This window comes from Echinops telfairi, unplaced genomic scaffold, assembly GCF_000313985.2.
Source record: "Echinops telfairi isolate 266 unplaced genomic scaffold, ASM31398v2 ScPeMD7_7462;HRSCAF=8500, whole genome shotgun sequence".
NCBI classification, from domain to species: domain Eukaryota; kingdom Metazoa; phylum Chordata; class Mammalia; order Afrosoricida; family Tenrecidae; genus Echinops; species Echinops telfairi.
The window spans coordinates 1139880-1154665 of NW_022111362.1; the positions used below are offsets into that span (position 1 = coordinate 1139880).

Below are 14786 nucleotides of genomic sequence, written 5' to 3' on the forward strand. Positions count from 1 at the left end.
TAATGCCGGGGGCTTAAGTGGAGAGGAAATGTTTTGAGAATGATGAGGGCAATGAAAGTACAAATGCGCTTTACACAATTGATGTGTATATGGATTGTGATAAGAGTTGTATGATCCCCATTTTTTTAAAAGAAAATGAAGTAGTAATTAAAGGAAAAATAAATAAGTAAATTTTAAAGGTTTTTGGTCAGTTAACAAAAGTCTTGAAACTAAAACTGTTGTAAAAATAATGTTGAAAGATTTTACAACAAAACGTGTTGTAAGTGGTTATATAATTTTAAAACTATTGCATTTAGTCAATTTATAACTATATACCAAATTATTAAAATTGGTAAATATGTTCTGCAGATGTCATGGAATGTTGACCAGTTTCACCCAACATCAACGTGTTGAAGTTTTCACCAATATGTAAAACAAAGAAAAACACCTCAATTAAATGTATTGCAACTCATAATGACCCCATAGAGCAGAGTAGAACTACTACATAGGGTTTCTGGGTCAGTTGCAATGTCTTAAATTTATTATTTTAGGTGTTTCTCTTCTCTTGGTTTAACTTTTTTCCCCTCACTAATATCTTTGCCAATGGTTTGCCAGCTTTATCTGCTCTTGTGGAGAAGTGATGTTAAGCTGATAACCACAAGGCCAGCAGTTCAGAAGCACCAGCTTCTCCATGGGAGAAAGATAAGACTTTCTATTCCTATAATGTTACAGCTTGGAAACCAGTAGAGGCAGTCATACACTGTCTTATAGTTGGAATCTATTTCTCTTGCTGAAAGTGAGCAGGACTTAAATTACTTGCTGATAAAAATCAAGAATTTCAACCTTCAGTATGGATTACAACACAATATAAAGAAAACCAAAGTCCCCCCAACTGGATCAATAGGTAGCATCATAGTAAATGGAGAAAACATTGAAGTTGCCTAAGACTCCATCTTGCTTAGATCCACAGTCAATGACCATGGAGCAGCTGTCAAGAGGTCAAACCATGGGTAAAACTGCTGCAAGAGACCTCTTTAAAGTATTGGCAAGCTAAGTGGTTACTTTGAGGACTAAGGTGCACCTGACCCAAGCCTCATATGCACATGAAAATCAGACATTGAATAAGGAAGACAGAAGAATCAATAGATACGGGTTATGGTACTGGTGACAAATATTGAAAATACCATAAATTTCCAAAAGAACAAACATCTGTCTTGGAAGAAGTATAGCCAGAATGTTCCTTAGAGATAAGGATGGCCAGACTTTGTTTCATGTACTTAGCACATGTTGTCAGGAGAGACCAATCCCTGCAAAAAGACATTATGCTTAGTAAAACAGAGAAGCAGTGAACAATAGAAAGGCCTTACGTAGTGGCTTGACATAGTGGCTGAAACAATGGGCTCAAACATAAGAACAATTGTGATAATATCACAGGACTTGGCACTGTTTCAGAGTTGAAACTGACTTCATGGTACCTAACATCAACAATTACTTATTCCTAACATAATACATTTAATGCCCACAAGCAAAAAGCACACAAAGCTTATTTACAACTTATATTTGATAAAATATCTAATGCATACATACTAAGAGGAAATATAACAATTTCAGCCCTCATTTCTGCAGCTGATCACATAGATACAGCTGAAATTCAGATCTACCTTTTTCTACTAACAATTATTTGTGTATTTCCTTTGCCATCAGCAAGCACCTCAGCTGGTTGTGGTTCTTTGCCTAATGGGGTAACAAAATCTTCATTTCTGAAAAGTCTGAGCCACTAGTGGTCATGTTGAAATTGGGTTGCTGTAGTAGTGCACCATTGACTTTTATCATAGGGCATGGTAGTGCTATGAGAATTCCTAAGGAATCTCCTGGATTCCAAACATCTTCTTCTTCACCTAAAGTATGTAATAGCATTCAAATTTTTCCTTGGTAATCAGGATTAATCACTCATATCCAATTCAGAAACTCCTTCTTTGCCTGTTGATCCAATGGCAGGAAGATCCAAAATGGAGAGGGGACATTGTTCACTTTGAATACAATGAAATCCATGTTGTGTCTCTAAATGGATTTAGAGACATTTCTAAATCTAAATTCATTTCTTGTCATCTCCAGACATGAAGATCATAGAGCTTAAGGAATAGGAAGCAACAGTTTTTAAATAAATCACTAGGAGTAACAGGGAGTGGTGCCAAATCCATTTCCATTCTTGGTTCTTGCATCTGTGGATTCTTGTTACTGGAGAAGAAGCATCATATTGGATGCTATTTTAGAACTTTACAGCCTCCTGAAGAACATTGTGCAAGCCCTGCAAGATTGGTGGTATAATTGGGTTCATAATTGTCTTTTGTTTTTAAACACACCCATATTAATTTACTGTGAGTCCATTATGACCACAGCAATTTACATATTGTATTTGGAAGTCATAAGACAAGGGGGCTTCAAAATGTTTGTGGGAAAATGGAATTTAAAAGCATTTCAAATAACACATTTATTTCACTTAACTACCACTGAGATGCTCTGGAAATTTTACTGATGATATACCACAAAGAAAACACAGCATACTTCATAAATACTTTAAAGGAAAGCCAACACTTTGGCAGAGTGTCTGGCTACATAAACTCTTTATTTAAATAATACAGTATTTGGCCATGCCTGTAATTGTGTTTTTATAAGGCTACTCCATAATTCTACGAAGCCAGCTTTTTCACGATGATGGGAATCATGGTAAGACTAGTAAATTCCATGAGTCTGGACCCATTACCTCACTCATTTGCTGCAAAGCAAGTTCCTTAATTTGAGGCAATACTGTATGGGATACTATACTGGTGGATAAGGCATTCTGCAAATTCAAAGTTTGAGCACAAATACCACATGCAGGGAAAACAATCCATTTCTAGAGTGTCTACTCCATTAAGAATAAAATGCTGTCTTTCCCATGATGTAATCAACCTGCCATCAGTTGCTGGCTGATAATGGAACTCAATGTTGGTCTCTGATTTATTGTGTGTAGTCATGTGGTTTCTGTTTGTTTATATTCGAAACAAGTAGAAAAATGAAGCACTCCTTTTGGAATGTAGCGCACCTTTTCGGAGTCATAATTTGTTTCTCATTCTTTGGATCTTGCTGGGACTTAAGTTTAGTTAGAGATCTAGAGGAAATAATGGGAAGAGGAGTATTTCCTGGGAATATTCTGTAAGTTTTTGTAAAGCGTCTAACTCAGGTGATGCTCCAAGTGCCATATTGGACACAGTTAAGCTAGTCTCATTAAATGTGGGCAAAAAGAATAGCATTTTTACTGATAATGGATTAGCTGTGCAGTCTTTTCTGATGAAGGCAGAGCTCTCAGTTACAATGGAGGCAAGGTTATTGGTAATCACACTTGAGAACCAATTTATTAATTGTATTTATCCTTATTCTTTTATTTCTCTAGAATCACTCAGTACCAAATATCCTAGGCTGGATTCTATAGCGAAGCAAAATTAGTGAGGTTCATATATGTACAGATATATGTATGTGGGAAAGCTCCAAATCCACGGATCAGTTGACTTGCATAGGTGCAGGAGCTAATGAATCCACAACTGGCTGTCAAATGACAGGTTCCTGACTCCAAACCAAAAGGAAGGTTGCTAGGCTGCTAACAACTCCCAAGATGTGCAGACAATATGGCAGGCTTTTAGTGACATTTTAATGAACCAAAGGTCAACAGGCAAGATGGCAGACTGTTGATAACTCCCGGGATTCACAGATAATACAGCATACCATTGACTCAAATCCAAAGAATTGGAATAAAACCAGAAAAAAGGAAGCAAGCTTTCCCACAGAATGGTCTTACTTTGGAGGCAAATCACACCCTAAAGGGGATGTCATCAAGGGGAATTGCTACGTTTGAGCTGTCATACTTCTGAGATTCTTAGCCCAAACAAATAGAAAAAAATAACTTTCACACTGTAGTTTCTATTTCTCTATTGAGTTTGTCATTTTGCTTTCCAAGTTTTTATTCAATTCTTCTAGATGCTTTTAAATGTTTCCATTGATATCTTTGAACTGCCTGAATATTAGTCTTTTGAATTTGTTGTCAAGTAGTTCTATTATCAGTTTTTCCTCAAAGATTTTCTATCTTTTATATTGTTCGTGTCATTTTATCTTATTGCTATTTTCCCTTTATGATTGGTAATTTACTGCTGTCATGGAGACATTAAGATTCTGTTTATTTGTTTTATGCATTTCCTTATTTATTGGCTTTTACGGGTATTATCTTTTTTAAAAAATAATTTTATTGGGGGCTCGTACAACTCATCACAATCCATATATACATCTATTGTGTCAAGCTCAGTTGTACATTTGTTCCCATCATCAGTCTCAAAACATGTTCTTTCTACTTGAGCCCTTGGTATCAGCTCCTCATTTTTGCCCCTCCCATCTCCATCCTCCCTCCCTCCCTCCCAAACCCTTGATAATTTATAAATTAGTATTGTTTTGTCATGTCTTACACTGTCTGATGTCTCCCTTCACCCATTTTTCTGCTGTCTGTCACCCAGGGAGGGGGTTATATGCAGATCATTGTGATCGGTTTCCCCTTTTTCCCCCACCTTCCCATTACCCTCCTGGTATTGCTACTCTCATTATTGGCCCTGAGGGGTTTATCTGTCCTGGATTCCCTGTGTTTCCAGCTCTTATCTGTACCAGTGTACATCCTCTGGTCTAGCTGGATTTGTAAGGTAGAATTGGGATCATGATAGTGCGGGGAGGAAGGATTAAAGACCTAGAGGAAAGTTATGTTTCATCGGTACTCTACTGCATCCTGCTCTTCTCCCCGTGACCCTTTTGTAAGAGGATGTCCAATTGTCTGCATATGGGCTTTGGAACTCCACTCTGCACTCCCTGCCTCATTCACAATGATATGATTTTTTTGTTCTTTGATGCCTAATACCTGATCCTATCAACACCTCTTGTGCTTCTTCCATGTGGGCTTTGTTGCTTAGATGGCTGCTTGTTTATCTTCAAGCCTGTAAGACCCCAGATGCTATATCTTTTGATAGCTGGGCACCATCTGCTTTCTTCACCACATTTGCTTATTCACCTGCTTTGTCTTCAGCAATTGTGTCCGGAATGTGGACATCATGGAATGTATAGACATTATGTGGGCATCATGGAATGTATGGACATTATCTTGCTGTACTTGGAGAATGCCTTTTTTCCCCCTTTCTATTTTTATCATCTATTTATTTTGTATTGTTTTAAATTATGATGTTTTTTAGTATTGGACTATCTGTGTCTATGACACACTTGGTTGTACAGGGTATAGTGGGCCAGATTCTCTAATTTCTCACTGGTGGGTATAATGGGTCACATAAATACTGGGGTCATCTGTCATTGGGCATGCATATCTTCTCTTAAAGAATTGCATGGAAGTTATGAGACTTCAGGTGTCAGGTGATCAGGATCCCTTTACCACATTTTTTAGTGGGGTTTTGTGATTCCTCTGCAATGGTGTTTGCTGTTATTGTGAACTCCAAGCACAATGGTCATATTTTCAGACCCCTGGAAGCGGTACAACTTCATTGGCCTGGGGATACCCTCTACATAATTTTTGAATTGTGTCCTAGTGACAGGGTAGGCGGGGTCTTCTTGTATTTTCAAAAAAACAGAGGGGTTAGGTAGATCATGGAAGGTACACACTCTGGGAAGGTCACTAGAGGAACCTTGCCTCACAGGTTGGGTGGGGATCAGAGTGGCTATCATGAGTGAGAAGTGAGAAACAGTGAGTGAGAAGAACTGCCTGGATGTCTCACTATTCAGGACAAGAGCATTCATTTAAGATGAATTGATCTAATTTACCATCTTAATAGTACTTGAAAAATAAGTGATCAAGGGAACTTTGTGAAATATGGCCCTGTGTAGGTATAAGAGTTGAACCCTTCCACAACTAGAAATGTGCACTTAAAATTCTAAGTGCTATTAAAATTAAATGGAGTACCATGGCAAAATGACAGTATGCTGAAACAAGAAATGTGACATTATGATAAAAAAATTTTAAATACCTATTGTTTCTGCCTTTTCTATTTCCTATTCAGTGACTCTAGCAGTGGCTGCAATGGAAAAAGACTAGACCACGTTCAGTGTTCTCAGAGATAGAACCTAGTCTCTGGTTCTGGAGTAAGTGAAGAAGATTTTGTGGGAAGACTGTTCAGCATGTCTGTTATAATCTGTCTGGGAGTGTCCTAAAGGACAAAAACCTAAATCTTACTGTCCAACAAAGTAAACCAGAGTCCTCCATAACCAATGGATAAGCAGATGGATTCGGGATTCACACTTAACCCTAGCTCCAATCTAAGAAAAATCAGTTCTGATAACAGGGCCCTGCTCAATGCTCACTTTAAGGAAAGGATCACTGAAAATACAGACACTAAAGCAAAATATAGTGAAGAAAGCAGATGGTGCCCAGCTATCAATTGGAAGAGTGTCTGGTGTCTTAAAGGCTTGCATTCAAACAAGCAGTCATCTAAGTGAAGAGTCAACTAAGTCCACACAGAAGAAACATATTAACCTGTGTGATCAAAATATGACAATAAAAAGATCCAAATATGATTAAAGGAAAAGTATCAGAGCTTAAATTGTAAATACCCAATTTGTAGAAGACTGTGGGGGACAGTGGGAGTCCAAAATTCATCTGCAGTGTATCTTGTTAGATCAAGCCTCTGGTAGATCCCTTTGAACCACAAGGAAGGGATTCAGAATACCAGCTTTCCTGTAAGACAGAGATTTTTGTAAACTTGATTTTGGTGGATCGAACATGGTATAATTTGACACTTGGTCAGCTAACCTCCATCTCGACCCTACCTGAATTTAGTCTGGGATCAAGTATTTTTTGCTTGTTCTATGATAAAAATGTCCTCCCTGTTTTTTTAAAACATTGATGGTGGGTTTTTTCTTTTATTCTTTATTTGTATTGTTATATTATTATTTTAATCTTGTCATGTTATCTTGTTTGTTTTTTGATTGTTACTGCTGGGTTTCCCAGTTGGTGAAGCACAAAAGAAGTAGCTGCATAGAGCTAATAACGAATGCAATGGTTTATTGAGGATGTGAGGTGGTGAGGGTGAGAGATAGGGAGGGTGAGGGGATTTGAGGAGCAAGTAAGGAATCTGTGAGGGGGCAGAGAGCACTGGAACTGATTGTGATTATGCATATGCAAGTAATTTTAAAAGCAATTTAACCATAGAGGTATATGAATTGTGAATACTATATCAAGAAAACCACTAAAAAAAGAATGTTGATATTTTGTGGAAAATGTAGCTAATGTCATTGAAAAATACGGATATAAATTGTTTCATGGGATTTTAATTTGCTACGTAAGCTATCACCAAAACACAATTATATGTATATATTTAAATCTAGAGCTTGGAGAGGGCAGAGGGGAGAGGAGAATGCAAGGACTGGATGAATGCCTGAGACTTTCTTATAGAAATTAGTATTATCAAAAACACTATGTGTATGCTCAGAACTAGCACACTGTAATAGTCTATTATATCATATTCAACAAAAAAATTCACAAAGGACTTTTTAAAAATCTGGGAGCAAGGTCACTCTTGTTGGACAGGTTTCTTTGTTGTTCAGACTAAGAGGAACTAGGAAGGAAAAATCTGGTCAACTGCTTCCTACAATTAGCCAGTAAAACTTTATGTATCCCAACACAACGCTGTCTGGCTTGCTTGCTCACAGTTCATCCAGAGGAATCAATCACTAGCTAAAGACATCATGTTTGGTGAAGTAGAAGGCCAGCTAGGGCAAGAAAGGTCTCAGTGAAATGGATTAACCTTTTAGCTATAATGATAGACTCAAATAATCTGGTGATCATAAGGATGCTCTTTGATTGGGAAACATTTCATTCTGTTATACATAAAAATGCTACTCTAGGTTGGAATCAACATGGCAGCTAACAACAATAAATCATGCCTAGAGAGGAGTCAATAAACAGAGAAAATATTGATATTATTAAGGATTTAAGTTTGATTGAATCTACAATCAATAGCCATAGAAATAGCGATTAGAAAATCTATTGTATCAGACAAATCTACTGCAAAGATCACTTAAATTTTTTAAAAACAAAGATACCACATTAAGGGCTATGGTGTGCCATCCCAAACTATGGTTTGATAACTTATATCCACATGGACTTGAACAATGAATAAGTTGTACAATGAAAACACAAGCCAGCTGGTTGCTTCCTACCTGAGATGCACAAAAGAACTACTCAGGGCTCGGGACTGAGTCATGAGGGAAAGAGAGAGGGATGCAAGAGAGAGAAGACCCTCCTGACCTTCTCTGCTCACCAGTTTTTATTTCATTGCCAAATCAGAAAGTTTACAAAAATTCAAATACAGTGACAATAGTGGAGCAGAGTGACTTCAGGTGCTAGGTGTTTTCATGATTCATAATTAACATTCTCTTATGAGTAGCAAAATTCTCGTATGAAAGCACATTCTGACCTGATGAAGTTCTTTTTGTCTTCAGCAAGGAATTTCCTTATCACCAAGTTCCTGGAATATAAAATTACACACTCAAAATTTACTCATAGTCTTTGCACCCCAGCAATCCTCCCAAGGGAAACAAGAAAATGTCTTTCTACAAGTAAGAAAGACTGGAGAAGAACTGGTGACTTTGAGTTGTACTGTTGGCAGAAAAATGTTAACTATATCCTGAACTCTCCAAAAGACTGAACAAATCTGTCTTAGAATTAGTCAGAATTCTGCTCCGAAGCAAGGAGGGTGAGATGTCATCTTATGCATTTAGGCAAAGTATCAAAAGGCACCAGATCCTGAACAAGGGCATCATGCTTGGTAATGATCAGTAGATAAAGAAAGACCCTCATCAATGAGATATAGTGACACAGTGACTATGAAAATGGGATCAAACATAGGAACAATTGTCAAGAGTGTACAGGGCTACACGTTGTTTCATTCTGTTATACGTGGTTTCACAATGAGCAGAAACCAACTTGATAGCATCTAACAACTGCAGGAAAAGAGTAGGTGATATGACTAAAAGAATTGGATAGTGGATCTACATATAATCTCCTTCCTGGGGGACGGACAACAGAAAAGTGGGTGAAGTGAGACATCGGACAGGGCAAGATATGACAAAATAATAATTCATAAATTATCAAGGGTTCATGAGGGAGTGGGGAGTGAGGAGGGAGGGGGAAAATGAGGAGCTGATGCCAGGGGCTTAAGTTGAGAGCAAATGTTTTGAGATTGATGAGGTCAATGAATGTACAAATGTGCTTTACACAATTGATGTATGTATGGATTATGATAAGAGTTGTATGAGCCCTTAATAAAATGATTTTTTTTAAAACTCAAGAATTCTCATAGGAGCTGATACCAAGGGCTCAAGCAGAAAGCAAATGCTTTGAGAATGATGATGGCAACAACTGTACAAATATACTTGACACAATGGATCTATGTATGGATTGTGATAAGGGTTGCACGAGCCCCCAATAAAATAATTAAAATAAGTAAATAAAAGATACAGATCCCTTGAATTTTTTTTTAATCTTGTGAACATAGACAGGGTTTAAGGAAGATTGTTCTTTTTATTTAATGAAAATGTACTTTCTTGGAAACAAAAGTTATGAAAAACAATTGGAATGAAGACTCTTAGGGCACAATTTTTAAATACTTAAACTTTTACATTGCATTTTACATTGAAGCTTCAAAGGGAAGGTAAAATACATCACATCCCATAATATTGTTACATAGTAGGAATTTAATAAATACCTATTCAATGAACTGATAAAAACCAAACCTATGGCCAACATGTCAATTCCAATGTATAGAGAGCCTACAGAACAGAGTAAAACTTTTTAATAGGATTTTCAAGGCTATAAATCTTTCGGGATGCATATCGCTACATTTATCTCTCCTGGAGTGAGTGACTGTCTAGTAAAAGTGTTCAACATTTGAATACTTTGGGTAAGAAATTTAATGCCTAACCACTGCCTCCCCAGCAGTTTTGAAAACAGACACTAAATATCATATGGAAGATGACAAATCAAAATCATAATACTTATGAACTTGAGAATATTCAAACAAAGTATTTTCTTAGGGTGATAAGTATATACAAAGTCTCAAGTAGGATAAATAAAATGAATTCACATCTAGAGTCATGGCTGGAGCACAGAACCCTAAATAACATCCAGAAGAGGCAAACATTGAGAAAAATAATAGCTGGAGTGGGACGTTGAGTACAGGCATTGGAGGCGCTAACAGGAAGAAAAGAAGTTTCAGAAAATGTCCAAAACACTCACAGTGAAGATGACACTGTAGAAGAATGCTGCTGAAGTGTGAGAGATAACTAAGGAACTGGAGCTGGGAAACACCTGAGATGCTCAGGGTACCACTACAGCAGTTATTGTGGGTATGTAGAAAGGAAAAGTAGTCATACTAGGATGGTGATATTATCTCTGGAAAATATATGGTTTTGTAAGCAAAAGAGAGGCCTGAGGAGGAATGACAGGATAAAGACATTGTGGCTGTTGGGTGAAAAATGTCATGGAATGGATGGTGCCGGAATAGAATAAAAGAAAGAAAGAGGGTGGAGGTATGTCTGACTTCTGCCTCATGACAATAGACTTTGGGATTGTGAGGAGTTGGATTCTCCTTCTATTTAGTGTATACAGAGGAGGTCAGAGGTGGCCTCTGTGCCATTTTCACAATAATACATAGTATAAAATATATATTTATAGTGCATTTCACTGTATCTTTTTACTAGACATAAACACCTTGATTCACAATTATTGATTCACCATTATAAGTAGTCTGGATAGGAAGCACAAGTTCAATGTGGATCAATGGTGAAATACAATGTCTATTGAAAGGTGACATTCCCTTACTGGATACCAGTAAAATGTTGAAAACTGTTTATTTGCTATGTACAGAGACCTCTTCAAAAAGAAAGTTTACTGTTATTAATACAGGGAAGCGGAGGTCCAGAGCATGTAAACAATATGTGCAGTGGGGAATATGGGAAAAGGAAATGCTTATAATGATTTTCATCATCACATCATAAAGTAACTGCTAATGGCATATATTATAGGCCAAGGCTGAAATCCCTTAGGCTCATTTGTGATCTCAGGGAGCCTAGTCTGGCCCTCCCCATCTTTCCCATTCTCTGCATGTATGGCAGCTCACTTAATAACGGATGCAAGGTTTCATAGTTTAGAAATGCAGGGAACAATGATTTTCTATCTGCAAGTCAGTTGCCAAGTCAAAGGGAACAACACTACTGAATGTCCATGATGTACTAGAATTTATTTTTACAGAAACTCTAGTGATCATAACTCCAAATTTAATTGTATTATTAAATCAAATTAATTGCTGTGAGATCAATTCCAATTCATGGCTGATGAGTAAACTGAAACCTAGAAAGTATCACTGATCCGAAGTTGGCAGAATTATTTAAAGGTGGGTCTAAGGGATTCCTGCTATAAATCCTCTCAGTTTTCCTCACCTGGAGACAAATTCTCTCCAATTGAGAGAACTTTGCTCATGAACATGAGGCTGCGCCTTTACTGGGGGGTCCCATGAAGGGTGGTAGGAGAGCTCATGGATGAGAACAGGCTAGGCTTCTGCTGTGTGGTCTCTAAATATCACTTAACTTTGATGCCTTGACCTCTTCAGCTGTAAAATGGGATCCGCTTTTGTTGTGTTTTTGCCCAGTGAAAGGCAATGATTAATGAGGTCATGATGGAGTATGTTAAGTCCAGGGCAAAGTCGTGTACTATGGAGTCAAATACACATTTCTTCCTCCATTCTATTTCAATATGTTTTAAAAAGTGGCATAAGAAAAAGTAAAAATTTTCCAGAATTTTATTGCAAAACATGTAAACATTTACATATAAAGGTTAAAACCATTTATCTTAGTTAACAATGCATGACTATCACCTGATTTTGTTTTGGCACTGTCGTAATGCTCAAAAATTTAACCAGACTTAATTTATTTATTCCCTAAATAACGTGGATTATAAACAGTGGCATTTTAAATTACTACAGTTCCAAGCACCTTTAAGGAAGGCTTTGAGGTTTAGTATTTCCCATAGGGAGAGTTTGGAGAATAGCTTAATTTCATAACAACTTTTAGCTTGCTATGACTTTCTCAACCACTTCTCTAAAAGTTATGGATAGGGAAGTGTTACCAATATTTTTAAATATAATTAATAAATACTTATGTGGAAAAGTCATTAGACTTGGTTACTTATTCCTTGTTCTATGTGAGGTATGGTATATGTTCCATGCCTAGCAATCTAAGCGAAATGTTCTTGGATACTTGTGAAGAAAGTATTTTTTATAACTTGGATGGTACTAAGGGGGCACAGAAGAATTTGGAGACTCAAGAGCAAGCTACCTTACAGCTAGGACTTCTGACTAGAATTTATAGAGGACTCTCCTATTTATGAGGGTTGTTAGCTTGAATTTCTGAAACTCTTCTATGTATGAACATGGACTCTTCTGGTGATTAAAAATGGTTAAAGAATTTGTCTGCTAATGGAAAGATTGGAAGTTTGAGTCTAATCAAAGGTGTCTTAGAAAAGGATTCTGGGGATGGGGGACCGGGGAGGGAGGGGAAAAATGAGGAGCTGATACCAAGGGCTCAAGCAGAAAGCAAATGTTTTGAGAATGATGATGGCAACAAATGTACACATGTGCTTGACACAATGGATGGATGGATGGATTGTGATGAGTTGTATGAGGCCCCAATAACATGATTTTAAAATTTTCCCTTAAAAAAATAAAACTGAAAAGAATGAGTCTGAGCTTTGTTTTAGAGTGTGCAACAGAGCTTTGATTGTAAAAATGAATAGGCATAAGCTTTGTTTAAGACTCTAATCTACAGGTAGTAACACTGGGTGTAAAGGCTGGATGGGTATGAGCACATATACCTACATGTTACAGTCCATCTCAATTGCTATGCCAGAAGGGAAGTCAACTGTTCTTCCAAGAGATAGCACAAGTTTGATTTTTTTTCTTGTGAAATTTCATCATTATTAAATATTGGTGATTAACCACATTTTTTGAACACAAGGTATTGTATTGGATCAAATAAAACTAGTTAGCATCTCTACTGTGAATGTTCTTTTTGCATAAACAACTTCCATTGCTCTCAATAATTCCTATGATTATTCACTTACAACCACAGGTTGCTTTGTTAGACAATGTGTCTAAAAATATGGCATCTCATGGTGGTTCTTATTTGGTGACAGAGCTACCTTGTTTCTGAAAGATAAATTCTTTTAATTCTGTTATTAACTAAGAGAAAACTGTCTAGTATTAGTATATTGTCTGCAAGACCCAAATTTCTATGTATATGTACTATTGGGTAGCCATCTAACATATTGTTATATATCATAATACTTTTCTTTTACCTATTTGTTTTTTAAAGAACACTTCCTAGCAAAGTCACATTCTATTATTTAAACTCTATCTTTCTAAGTTTTTGTGTCCCATTATTTTCCTTTGTAAGCAAAACTTGTGGAGAAAGACAGAGATGTAATAAAAGGGCTTTAGCAAAATAAGTTGACATATGTCCAGAATTAGATATATGTCCTCCAATGCCACATCATACTCATTTTGTCAGTTCTGGGTTTCAAGTGAACTGGGATCATGATTGTTTATAGATTTGAGTGTGGGAAAAACCCATGACTGTGACTGTGATATTCACAGTGTGGATGGAGTGAACAAATATACTAGATGTTGTACACATCTGACCAGCACCCATTTAAATCAGTAATTGGCCATAAGTTGTTGCAAGAGATTTTGGGCATCAATTTTGGACACAGTTGGGAGGATGACATGGGAAGTTAGAGATGTCTTTCTTACAGCTAACAAGCCAATATTATCAGTAGATTTATTGAAAAGATCCACTTATATACCCATATGCCCAAATGAAAATCTAAATGGAATCTAAAAAAAAAATCATGATTTTGTTCATAATGATCCTTTAGATTAAAAGAACACCCAGGTATTTTTAGAAATACCACAGCTTCTCAGTTTCTGCTGATTTGTGTATAAGTGTAGTAGATAGCGTAGTAACTGGACACCCTTGGCTACGGACAGCGAGCCTGTAGAGCCCCAACTAGCATTGGACTTGAGGACTTGAGTTGAACTGGGCTGGAGAACCTTCTTGATGTAGTTTCTTCTTGAAAAAAAAATTATTTCTTGTACATGGATGATTGTCACTGATTTGTTTCTCTAGACAGCTTAATCTAACACATTGAGTTTGAAGTAGGAAATGGCAATTTTCAAGATGGCAGCAGCTTGATATTTGTAACCCTATTGAAAATAAATATTGGCTCAATTAATTGTTTTTTCTTACTGGGAAACAGCATTTTCTGCCTTAAGGAGAAATTAGAAATGTGAGAAATGGTTCATAAATATTTCAAAGAGATGAGAATTAAGTATATGTAAGTAAAACAAGAGTTATTCATGTTGCTGTTGTATGCTACTGAATCAATTCCAACATATCGGAACCTTATAGGACCGATTGTCATTTAGTCCATTCTAACTCATAAACTAAAAAACCTAACACTGCCATCGAGTCAATTCTGAATCATAGTGACCCTATAGGACAGAGTAGAATTGCTCCTGCGAGTTTCTGAAAATATAATTCTTCTCATAGAATGGCTATTTGTTTGCTTTTTAATCATTTTATTAGGAGCTCATACAATTCTTATCACAATCCATACATACATCAATTGTGTAAAGCGCATTTGTACATTCATTGCCCTCATCATTCTCAAAACATTT

The 14786-nt window shown here is 36.8% G+C and overlaps 1 non-coding gene across 1 annotated transcript; it reads right to left on the reverse strand.

The window, feature by feature from the left end:
* Window positions 1–2497: 2497 nt before the first annotated feature.
* LOC115873120 lies at window positions 2498–2634 on the reverse strand. The gene has a single exon (XR_004048238.1). It is a non-coding gene; the product is annotated as a small nucleolar RNA SNORA15 (small nucleolar RNA).
* Window positions 2635–14786: the final 12152 nt, after the last annotated feature.